Source organism: Bubalus kerabau, chromosome 5 (assembly GCF_029407905.1).
Source record: "Bubalus kerabau isolate K-KA32 ecotype Philippines breed swamp buffalo chromosome 5, PCC_UOA_SB_1v2, whole genome shotgun sequence".
NCBI lineage: Eukaryota > Metazoa > Chordata > Mammalia > Artiodactyla > Bovidae > Bubalus > Bubalus kerabau.
Genome location: NC_073628.1, coordinates 66,736,454 through 66,749,438, shown reverse-complemented (window position 1 = coordinate 66,749,438; position 12,985 = coordinate 66,736,454). Strand labels below are relative to the sequence as shown.

At 43.0% G+C, this 12,985-nt stretch overlaps 1 long non-coding RNA gene and 1 pseudogene across 1 annotated transcript in view; both read right to left on the bottom strand.

Moving 5' to 3' along the window:
• The window catches only part of LOC129654244 (craniofacial development protein 2-like), a 72,671-nt pseudogene extending 62,079 nt beyond the window's left edge, over positions 1 to 10,592 (bottom strand).
• Positions 10,593 to 10,661: 69 nt separating this feature from the next.
• The window catches only part of LOC129652832 (uncharacterized), a 60,377-nt gene continuing 58,053 nt past the window's right edge, over positions 10,662 to 12,985 (bottom strand). Inside the window, exon 4 of the long non-coding RNA XR_008714802.1 lies at positions 10,662 to 11,004. This is a non-coding gene — a long non-coding RNA (uncharacterized LOC129652832). The remainder of the gene's footprint in view (positions 11,005 to 12,985) is intronic.

The window sequence follows — 12,985 nt, the reverse complement described above, 5'->3', positions numbered from 1 at the left end:
AACCTGATGCTGGGAAAGATTGAGGGCAGGAGGAGAAGGGAACAACAGAGGATGAGATGGTTGGATGGCATCACCAACTCGATGAACATGGGTTTAGGTGGACTCCTGGAGTTGGTGATGGACAGGGAGGCCTGGCGTGCTGCAGTCCATGGGGTCACAAAGACTCGGCTATAACTGAGTGACTGAACTGAACTGAACTGAATGACTAGATTATGAGTGCCAGATGTACAGCCCTGGTTCCTAATTCTGTCCAGAGCTCTGAATTCTTAGAGCCAACTTCTTCTTGACATGCTAGCAAATATGCCACGTGCATCTCTAAGGTCACAAGCCCAAAAGAAGCTTTCCCACTTCACCCCAACTTCTGCTTCTGGGTTAGGTATTGCAATAAACTATGCTTCCTTCCACCCAGTGACTCTAGACAAATACTGCAGAGTCATCCTCTGTCCTCCTTCCCTCAGCCCTCACATCTAAGTCATTAACAAGACCTGCCTATTTCTCCCCCAAACACCTGTGCACTTAAACCTGTCCACTTTTCTGCATCTGAAAGTCTACCACCTGAGTTCAAACAGTCTCTTGCCTGGGCGGTTACTATTGCTTCCTAGCTGATGGGTTTCTCCTCTTGCCTCATTCAATCAATACTCCCCATAGCACAGAACTGACATATGCAAATCTGGCTGACTCACTCTGCATCTCGCTCATTAAAACCTTCAATGGTCGGCTCATTAGCTTGGAACAAGCACCGCAGACAAGGCCGGCTGGCAGCGGCCTCCTCTTGTTCCATTCGTCCCATTCCTCGCTGCCCGTAGGCTTTTCTGCTTTCTGTCCTCTCCCCGGAAACACACTCAACGCTTCCCCTTCTGCTCTTTCCGTGTGGGTTGTTCTTTCCCTATTTTCCACTCAGCTGACTTCCTTCATAGCTCCTCTCCAACGGCACCTCAGCCTCTCCCTGATGATCCTGCTGCCGGCCCGTCCACCAGATCCTAAAGCACCCCCACATTTATGCCCCTCAAACCACTTCAGATGGTTTGCACGGATGGCATTTACTATAGAGGAGTGATTGTGACCTGGGCGGGGTGTGACTTGGGTCTTGTTGGTCTTCTCTCGACACACACCTCACACACATCCCTGAGGACAGAGGCTCTTGTGTCTAGTGGACCTCTGGAATCCCAAGGACCAGGGCGGCGCTGGCACAAAAGAGCTCCTGGATTAGTATTTGTTGGCTAAATTAATGCATGATCCTCATGATCAACAAATAAAGACTTCCAAAAATATGTGACTGTTCTTCTGTGTCAACTCAGAAGATATAATCCTGGTGCCTTTCAGTGGGAAGTGAGTCTAAGGAGGCCAGCCCAGATTACAATAAATGAAACATGGACCTCCAGAGGTGAGACACACCCCTAATGCACCTTAAGTTTGAGAGTGGAAATAATTTAACACCAATTTTGGCAGGAAATTTCAGATATAAGATGCATCTCATGGCATCCCCATCTCATTTTCAAATTACAGCTTCTAATATTGTGAATGAAAAACCCTGGACTCCAAAGAATTCTTTCCCCTCGCCCTTTACACATAAATCTTTTCACTAAAATGTAATTTAGAGTTGAGCCACTAGAGGGCACTTTAGCTCTTTAATAGGCATGCCCTTTTAAAAAATGGCAGGTATCTATCAAAGGCAAGAAATAATTTCCCTACAAATATTACATCCTTGATTCTGACACTTTTAAATCTCCAGGTCCAAAATCCAAACGACCTATTTCTAATTCAGGAAACTGACTTCACTAACTCGTGACTTAATCTTATTTATGTTGTCATTGCAACTCCGAGTCTGACTTCAGTTCCTTGTGAAGATATCACAGTACTACCCATTTTAAGCTAATGATTCACAGTGAGGGTGAGCTCACCCTCATGCCAGAGAATTTTCAAAATGTGCATTTTTGAGCCCCACTCCGGTTTCCCTGGTGATTCAGAGGGTAGAGAGTCTGCCTGCAATGTAGGAGACTTGGGTTCGATCTGTGGGTTGGGAAGATATCCTGGAGAAGGAAATGGGAGTCCACTCCAGTATTCTTGCCAGGAGAACCCCCGTGGACAGAGGAGCCCGGTGGGCTACAGTCCATAGGGTTGCAAAGAGTTGGACACAGCTGAGCAACTTCACTTTCTTTTCTTTCTTTCTATTATGATTCATTAAATTACAGCCACCACGGATGTAGCATTAGCTTATGAAGTTTTAAGAAGCTCCCAAATGCTTCCAATGTAATCTTGGATGAGGACAAAGGCCAATGCTTTCAACTAGACTTGCAAAAATATGTGTATATACAAACATATATATATATATATACACACATACAGACATATATATACAAACACATACACACACACACACACGAACAACTGTGCCTCAAAAGAGACAAGAATCAGGATCCCCACCTCTCGCTCGCTGCCCAGGAATATCCACATGAGTCAAGGGCATTTTCTTAAGGCACAGTCAAGAAATGACTGCCGCAAAGGTTGCCACAAAATACTGCAGTTCTGTTTTCAGTCCTGATGGGCCCTCTGTCAGGGTCCTTATTCCTGAGATGAGAGGTCACACTGGCCTGCTGTGGATCCACACCGCCCTGTGAAGCTGAGAACCACGTCCACGGAGCACATGGAGTGCAGGTGAGCCCAGGTGAGCCTGGCTGGACCGAGGGGAATGGTATCTGCCACTCTGCCACTTCCCTCACTACCACCCCACCGCCTCTGATTCCCTCTAGATGACAACCCCTTGATTCCTACAAAAATGCCAACTGAGCCAGCAACACCGCAAGCTCCATCTGCCTGGCAAGCTTGCAAGTGAACACACTTGTTTTTCCTGCAAGACCCCAAGCAGAAGAGCTGCATTTTTTTTTCTGTCTATTTATCCTAAGCCTGGCAGCCAACTCACCCAAGGAAGGAACAGGAGAGCAGCATCTTCAATGCACTTCTCTTTGAATCTGTGGGTTTCTTCCTGAGAAAAGGATGAAGAGAAACATGTCCACTGGGGGGCACCATTCCCACATTATTCTAACCTAGAACGCACGCTAACTCGCGCGGTCACATCAGGAAGCGTGGGACAGGCCCGTGCTCTGGAAGAAAGGAGGGACCGTTTACTCTCCTGACCCTCCAGGCTATCATTTCAGCTGCGGGGCCTCTCCCCTTCATCTACAAAATACAGAAGCACAAATACCAGAGCTCTGCGGGGCCTGGACAGACAGGACATCGTGGGTGATGCGGTCGGTTCCCTGCATCCACCCCACCTGTTGCCTCTGCTCCTTGCTGGTCCACTGAGGCCGGAAAGCAGCCGGAAAGCTGACCTCCCCTCTCCCCCGACTGCTCCCCTGGCACCTAGGGCTCTGGCATGAGTCCTCTGCTGTCCACCAGAGGCAGAAACTGGACCAGGAGCAAGACACCCTGTTCCTGCAGCTCGGCCACCTCTGCTGAGAGGCGAGGTGTTGGAGCTGGAGGTCTCCTGCAGCAGACTGAGTCTGCTGTCCGGACTTTGTGAAGTCAAATGGGCCTTAGGAAGCATCACTACAAACAAAGGAGGTGGAACTAGTGGAGGTGATGGAATTCCAGTTGAGCTATTCCAAATCCTGAAAGATGATGCTGTGAAAGTGCTGCACTCAATATGCCAGAAAATTTGGAAAATTCAGCAGTGGCCACAGGACTGGAAAAGGTCAGTTTTCATTCCAATCCCAAAGAAAGGCAATGCCAAAGAATGCTCAAACTACCACAGAATTGCACTCATCTCACATGCTAGCAAAGTAATGCTCAAAATTCTCCAAGCCAGGCTTCAGCAATATGTGAACCGTGAACTTCCAGGTTTTAGAAGAGGCAGAGGAACCAGAGATCAAATTGCCAACATCCGCTGGATCATGGAAAAAGCAAGAGAGTTCCAGAAAAACATTTATTTCTGCTTTATTGACTATGCCAAAGCCTTTGACTGTGTGGATCACAATAAACTATGGAAAATTCTGAAAGAGATGGGAATATCAGAACACCTGACCTGCCTCTTGAGAAATTTGTATGCAGGTCAGGAAGCAACAGTTAGAACTGGACATGGAACAACAGACTGGTTCCAAATAGGAAAAGGAGTTCGTCAAGGCTGTATATTGTCACCGTTTATTTAACTTATATGCAGAGTACATCATGAGAAATGCTGGACTGGAAGAAACACAAGCTGGAATCAAGATTGCCAGGAGAAATATCAATAACCTCAGATATGCTGATGACACCACCCTTATGGCAGAAAGTGAAGAGGAACTCAAAAGCCTCTTGATGAAAGTGAAAGTCGAGAGTGAAAAAGTTGGCTTAAAGCTCAACATTCAGAAAACGAAGATCATGGCATCCGGTCCCACCACTTCATGGGAAATAGATGGGGAAACAGTGGAAACAGTGTCAGACTTTATGTTTCTGGGCTGAAAAATCACTGCAGATGGTGACTGCAGCCATGAAATTAAAAGACGCTTACTCCTTGGAAGGAAAGTTATGACCAGCCTAGATAGCATATTCAAAAGCAGAGACATTACTTTGCCAACAAAGGTTCGTCTAGTCAAGGCTATGGTTTTTCCTGTGGTCATGTATGGATGTGAGAGTAGGACTGTGAAGAAAGCTGAGCACTGAAGAATTGATGCTTTTGAACTGTGGTGTTGGAGAAGACTCTTGAGAGTCCCTTGGACTGCAAGGAGATCCAACCAGTCCATTCTGAAGGAGATCAGCCCTGGGATTTCTTTGGAAGGAATGATACTAAAGCTGAAACTCCAGTACTTTGGCCACCTCATGCAAAGAGTTGACTCATTGGAAAAGACCCTGATGCTGGGAGGGACTGGGGGCAGGAGGAGAAGGGGACAACAGAGGATGAGATGGCTGGATGGCATCACTGACTCGATGGACATGAGTCTCAGTGAACTCCGGCATTGGTGATGGACAGGGAGGCCTGGCATGCTGCGATTCATGGGGTCGCAAAGAGTCGGACACAACTGAGCGACTGATCTGATCTGATCTGATCTGAGGCTAGTGGTCTGGCATCAGGGTGGACCTTGGAGGTGGGAGCCCTCCTAGGTGAGCGCTGAGTCTCTTCCGCTGAATACAGACCTACTAATCGCTTAACAGGGTTTGGGGTACTTAAACATTATTTGAAAGATGTTAGCTATTCAGTTCATTTCAGTTCAGTTGCTCAGTCATGTCAGACTCTTTGCAGCCCCATGAACTGCAGCACACCAGGCTTCCCTATCCATCACCAACTCCTGGAGTTTACTCAAACTCATGTCCTTCGAGTCGGTGATGCCATCCAACCATCTCATCCTCTGTCGTCCCCTTCTCCTCCCGCCTTCAATCTTTCCCAGCATCAGTGTCTTTTCCAATGAGTTAGTTCTTCACATCAGGTGGCCAAAGTATTGCAGTTTCAGCTTCAACATCAGTCCTTCCAATGAACATTCAGGACTGATTTGCTTAAGGATGGACTGGTGGGATCTCCTTGCAGTCCAAGGGACTCTCAACAGTCTTGTTAGCTATTATTATTATTATTTATATTTGACCTCTTTTAACTTTTAAAATTGAGATATAGTTCATGTGCAATATTATAAATTACAGGTGTACAGCATAGTGTATCACAATTTTAAAGGGTACATTCCATTTATAGTTCTAAAATACTGCCTATATTCCCTGTATTATACAATACATCCTTGTTATTTGATTTATACACAGCAGTTTGTGCCTCTTAACCACCTATCCCTATCTTGCCCCATTTCCTTCCCCCTCCTGTGAGTCTGCTTCCTTTTTGTTATATTCACCAGCTGGTTTTATTTTTTAGATTCCACGTATGAGTGATATCACATACTTGATCTTAGTCACATTAAGCCCAAGTTTCCCTCTGTACAATGGTGACCTGCTACCTGACTGCCGTGCAGATAAAATCAAATAATATATGCAAAGGGCTTAGCACAATGTGTAAGAGCTCGAACAATTTATCTATAATTATCACTTTGATTTGGTTCCATTGTCATTTTTATTATCTTTGTCAACATATAAATTATTTTGACATGAGTCTTTTAGGATTTAGCTAAAAGGTAGCTCAGTGGTAAAGAATCCACCTGCCAATGCAGGAGACATGGGTTTGATCCCTTGGTTGGGAAGATCCGCTGGAGAAGGAAATGGATTCTTCTCCCAGTATTCTTCTTCCCAGTATTCTTGCCTGGGAAATCCCATAGACAAAGGAGCCTGGTGGGCTACAATTCACCAGGTCACAAAAGAGTCGGGGTCACAAAAGCGTCGGACATGAGTTAGCGACTAAACAATAACAAAAATCTTGTGTACCTGACAACACTATCTTTAAGAGCTCTGAACAAGTGTGTGCCGATGTCTAAACTATTGATCTGTCCCAGATTTCTAAATGTATAATACATTACACAGAAAGTCAGGCTAAATTAAAATAATAATGTTTCTCAAAAATTAATCACCTTATTCTGACCTACAGAACTTTTCCTTGGACTTTGCTCTACAACCACTAGAGGGCAGACAGATACAGTATAAAATCAGTACCTACCAGACAAAGCAGGAGATTCTTGGTCTGTCTGCTTTTTGAACATGGGTAGAAGCCATTTTTTCAGTTCTTCCTGTGGCAGCCACCAATGAAAAGAGTAGAACAATGACTCTTCGTATGTAAGGGAACAAATTTTAGCTAAAATATGATGCATTTGTTTTAGCTTATTAGTTTCATAAAATTGATAAGCACAATTTTCCATCGTAGACCTATATAAATTTTAAAGCAAAACTATTTAACAACACATGCATGGATTTGTTTTAATTTGGAAAAGAATGAAACCATCCATGAATCGTTAGAACAAGGCAGAAGCGCACCTTGGTACCACAGTGATAACATGTAGTGCCTGGCACACAGAGACCTGGGAACACGTGAATGGGTCCTGCTGCCAAGTCGTGTCAGTCGTGTCCAACTCTGTGCGACCCCAGAGACGGCAGCCCACCAGGCTCCCCCGTCCCTGGGATTCTCCCGGCAAGAGCACTGGAGTGGGTTGCTATTTCTTTCTCCAATGCATGAAAGTGAAAGTGAAGTTGCTCAGTCGTGTCCCACTCTTCGCGACCCCATGGGCTGCAGCCCACCAGGCTCCTCTGTCCATGGGATTTTCCAGGCAAGAGTACTGGAGCGGGGTGCCAGTGCCTTCTGCGATGAATGGGCCCTCGGACCCACCGGGTGCAGTTGATGCAGTGCTCGGGATTTAAAAACTGGGATAATACATGAGACTTGTAACAAAACTGGCTACCAACTTTGAAGCAAAAACCGCTTTTTCACACACACACACATTAACAAACCAAACCCCCCAAACAACAAATATCTACTGGGATTTTTACTGAAGGGTATCAATCTTCTTAAAATTGCCACCTTTACAAGGATGAATTTTCTTACAATCCATGAATTCAATATATCGAATTGTTTTGAAAATGTTTTACAATGTTTTACATAGAATTCTTGTAGAACATGTTTTAAAATGTTCTACATAGAGTTCTTGCACCTAGAATTAGGAATTTGGCATTTTTATGTTTTCTTAAATAGTATCTTGTTCTTAAAGTTTAATTTCTAACTGTGTTACTAGTGTATCCAAATACAACAATTTCTGCACATTGGCTATAATCAGCAAACTTGCTAAATTCTCTCTTTTGTTGATACTATTTATGTGTAAAACTTTGAATTTTCTGTATAAATGATTATATCTTGGACTTCTCTGGTGGCTCAGATGCTAAAGAATCCTCCAGCAATGCAGGAGACTCAGGTTTTATCCCTAGGTTGGGAAGATCCCCTGGAGAAGGGCATGGTAACCCACTCCAGTATTCTTGCCTGGAGAATTCCATGGACAGAGGAGCCTGGTGGGCTATATAGTCCAAGGTGTCCCAAAGAGTCAGAAATGACTGAGACACTAACACTTTCACTTTCAGTTCATGATTATATCTTATGCAGAGAATGCCAGTTTCTTACTGTGCTAGCATTAAAGTGTTTTCTTTTTCCTAATGTGTTCCTCGGGGCCTCCACTTTCAGGAGACAAGGTAGTGACATCATGCTAGCTTTGTATCTGATGTGAAAGGAGATTGTCTGTCTTTCAGCATTACACACATGTGCTAAGGGTTCAGCAATTTTATTCATCTTTTTAATTTAGCAAACTTCACTTTACTAATAATCTTTTTTTGACTGTGTGTTTGCTCTGTTTAATCTCTTTGGTATCATATTATTTTCCTCCCTTTATATCTTTGGATTTAATTTGCTGTTCTTTTTCCAAAATCTAACATTGAAATGGAGACTTGGTTTCTAGAATGACTTTTAAAATATATGCATATAAGTTTCATTGTGAATTTCCAATAAGTATGGAAAGTGAGTTGAAAATAATCAGTTTTAATTATTCAACCTGAATTTCCCAGTATCTTCATTCCAAAATTAAATTCTTTAATAATTTTATAAATATTGTGTCGATTAAAATCATTTTCCTAAATCCTTAGACTTTGCCCTTCCTAACTTTCCATGTCTATTCTCCACTTTGGTGTGTGATATCCGATAAAAAGGGCTTCCCTAGTGGGTCAGAAGTAAAGAACCTGCCTGCCAATGCAGGAGATGCAGGTTTGATCCATGAGTCAGGAAGATCCCCCGAAGTAGGAAATGGCAACCCACTCTGGTATTCTTGCCTGGGAAATCCCGTTGACAGAGGAGCCTGGTAGGCTACTGTCTATGGGGTCACAAGAGTCAGACCTGACCTAGTGACTAAACCACTACCATCCTACCTCAAAACACACTGGATGCTTTCGCTACAGTTCTAATTTTGGGGACACTCCACAGCTTGGCCAGGCGATGTCGGTCCACCCCGTGCTTTGCAATCAACAGAACACTTGATCTGCCTCTTAGCTCCTGAAATCCCAGTCTATGAAAATTTTCCTCACAACTGTGGTTTTCTGGTTTGCTTACAAAAACTATTTTGTTTTGTATTTCTCTGCATCCTAATTGAAAGGATATCAGGGTTCTGAATGTTTTAAAGAGACGAAGTCTGTATCCACCTCCCGATCAAATCTCTTTAGTTTTTGGGTTTGCACAGTAAGGTGATCTGTGATTTCAGTTTACAACGGTGCCAGTGTTTCTCTGGGCTTCCCAGGTGGCTCAGTGCTAAAGAATCCACCTGCCAATGCAGGAGACTTGGGTTCGATCCCTGGGTTGGGAAGATACCCTGGAGAAGGAAATGGCAACCTACTCCAGTATTCTTGCCATGGACAGAGGTCTTCATAGAACCATTCAACTTCAGCCTCTTCAGCATTACTGGTTGGGGTATAGACTTGGATTACTGTGATACTGAATGGTTTGCGTTGGAAACGAAGAGAGATCATTCTGTCGTTTTTGAGATTGCATCCAAGTACTGCATTTCAGACTCTTTTGTTGACTATGATGGCTACTCCATTTCTTCAAAGGGATTCTTGCCCACAGTAGTAGATATAATGGTCATCTGAGTCAAATTCACCCATTCCAGTCCATTTTAGCTCACTGATGCCTAAAATGTTGATGTTCACTGTTGCTATCTCCTGTTTGACCACTTCCAATTTGCCTTGATTCATGGACCTAACATTCCAGGTTCCTATTCAATATTGTTCGTTACAGCATCAGACTTTACTTCTATCACCAGTCACATCCACAACTGCGTGCTATTTTTGCTTTGGCTCCATCTCTTCAATCTTTCTGGAGTTATTTCTCCACTGATATGTAGGAGCATATTTGGACACCTACCAACCTGGGGAGTTCATCTTTCAGTGTAGTATCCTTTTGCCTTTTCATAATGTTGATGGAGTTCTCAAGGCAAGAATACTGAAGTGGTTTGCCATTCCCTTCTTCAGTGGACCATGTTTTGTCAGAACTCTCCACCATAACCCGTCTGTCTTGGGTGGCCCTACACAGCATGGTCATTTTTTCATTGAACTAGACTAGGCTGTGGTCCATGTGATCAGTTTGATTAGTTTTCTGTGATTATGGTTTTTGTTCTGTTGGCCCTCTTAAGGATAAGGACTTCCCTGGTGGCTCATACGATAAAGCGTCTGCCTACAATGCGGGAGACCTGGGTTCAATCCCTGGGTCAGGAAGATATCCTGGAGAAGGAAATGGAACCCCACTCCAGTACTCTTGCCTGGAAAATTCCATGGACAGAGGAGCCTGGTAGGCTACAGTCCATGGGGTCTCAAAGAGTCGGACACGACTGAGTGACTTCAATGTCAATGTCATGTCAAGGATAAGGATAAGAAGCTTATGGAAGCTTCCTGATGGAAAGACTGACTGAGAGGGAAACTGGGTCTTGTTCTGATGGGTGGGGCCTTGCTCAGTAAATCTTTAATCCAATTTTCTCTTGATGGGCACAAATTTCCTTGTACACACTAGGACCCAGGAGAAAGGAGCAGTGACCCCAAAAGAGACTGACCCAGACTTGCCTGTGAGTGTCCAGGAGTCTCCAGTGAAGGTGTAGGTGGGCAGCAGCCTGCTGCAGGGTCTGGGGTACTGAGTTCGCAGTGCATGCATGAGACCTTTTGAAGGAGGTCCCCATTATCTTCATTACCTCCACCATAGTTTGGCCTCAGGTCAAACAACCAGGAGGGAACACAGCCCTGCCCATCAACAGAAAATTGGATTAAAAGAACTGTAGTATTCATTATTACTCTGTACAAAAATTTTCTGAAAACCCAAGACTTTCTATTTCCATGTGTTCTGTTCTGCTCACATCCACACTTACCACTGTTTTAGTGCAGAGCATATTTTCCAGGGGTAAATCCTTCTTTATATCTCAGACTCATTTATCTCCAGGATCAACTTACCTCATCACAGATGAGAAAATGCAGACAGTTCCTGCTGAGGCCCTGCTGTGTCACGGTTTCCCCGTTGCTAGGAACACACAGAAGCACCTCTCAGCTGCTGTAGATTCTCCTGTTAGTCTGTTAACTAAATATGGGTGAAGTTTTCTATGAGGAAAACATTACCAGTAAATGTCTTTAAAAGAAAAAAAAAAAAAAATGGGGCCTGATTAAGTTGCTAAAGAATTGACTGGATCAAATTACAACACAGTTGATGTTCAAAATTTGGCTTCTGACATGACACATTATAGACATCCATCTAAACCAAATGTAACTCTCAAGCATGGTCTATGTCAAAAAAATAGTTGCTTATTGAAGCTGCCATGAAATTCATTCACCCACACTTTAACAAGCCTTACAGTTTTGACACCTTTCAGGCTTAGTCCAGAGTCAGGGGGCTTGGGGGGTGTTCTATGGTCTATAAAATTGGAAGCATTTAAAATACAACATTACACGGATTTTAAAAAGTGCAGAAATTTTCAAAGACTTGATTTAATGTTATTTTGTTCTGTGAATCTTCAAAAAGGGAGTAGAAGTTTTCCTACTTCAAAAATTTACTTGGAGTGATGTAAACAACTCCAGAAGACATGGCTTAAGACACAAGGGTTTCATGTGTATTTGCAAGTAATTTGAGAAGCAGCGTCATTACAACGTGGAGCTGGAGGCAGATAGCTTGAATTCTTCCCTAATCTCCATCAGTAATTAGCTGACAAGTAAATGCAAGTCCTTGAACAAAGCATTTCTGTCCCTAGGCTTCAATTTCTGACTTGTAAAATGGAGATAAAGTCAAAAGATTATTGTGAAAATCAATTAATTAATTCATAGTGAAATTGCTATATATTCTGAAAAGCACTATGTTAATGAGATCATATTCTATTTTTATTAAAATATTCCAGTATGTCTCCTTGAAGATTTGTAATAATTGATTTTTCTAACTAGAAGTCCTATGCTCTGAGTCTCTATTAGCACAAAAGGAAGCAATCTCCTGTATGGTACAGCTGTCTCACTACAGAACCAGGACATACAACTACATGACTGTGTGTGAAAGTCCTTCTACTTTTCAAATTTAAAAAAATGCTTTCAAATCAGGAATAAAGATATAAATTTACTCTCGTGAAGCAATATAAAGACAAACCAAAAGCTATTTAAAAATGGTTACTGTGGGGCAAGAACCAGAAATAGCAACTGAATGTCTGTATATATACAAACTTGAGAACCCTGCAAAAGCCTTTGTTGTTGTTCGACTGTGGCCCCATGGACTGCAGCACGCCAGGCTCCCTGTCCTTCACCATCTTCTGGAACTTGCTCAAACTCATTGAGTTCATTGAGTCGGTGATGCCATCCAATGCCTCTTCCTGTGTAGTCCCCTTCTCCTCCTGCCTTCAATCTTTCCCAGCATCAGGGTCTTTTCCAATTAGTCAGCTCTTCGCTTCAAATGGCCAAAGTATGGAAGCTTCAGTTTCAGCATCAGTCCTTCCAATGAATATTCAGAGTTGATTTCCTTTAGGATTGACTGGTTTCATCTCCTTGCAGTCCAAGGGACTCTCAAGAGTCTTCTACAGCATGACAGTTCAAAAACATCAGTTCTTCAAAGCTCAGCCTTCTTTATGGTCCAGCTCACATCCATACATGAATGACTACTGGAAAACCATAGCTTTGATTAGATGGACCTTGGTTGCCAGAGTAATATCTCTGCTTTTTAGTATATTGTGTAGGTTTGTCATAGCTTTTCTTCCAAGGAGCAAGTGTCTTTAATTTCATGACTACAGTCATCATCTGCAGCAATTTTGGAGCCCAAGAAAATAAACTATATTCTGTCACTGTTTCCATTATTTTATCATCTATATGCTGTGAAGTGATGGGACTTGATGCCTTGATCTTAGTTTTTTTAATGTTTTAAAAATGTTTTAAGTGTTTTAAATGAGTTTTAAGCCAGCTTTTTCACTCTCCTCTTTCACCTTCATCAAGAGGCTCTTTAGTTCCTCATTGCTTTCTTCCATAAGAGTGGTGTCATCTGCATATCTGAGTTTACTGATATTTCTCCTGGCAATCTCGATTCCAACTTGTGATTCATTCAGCCTGGCATTTT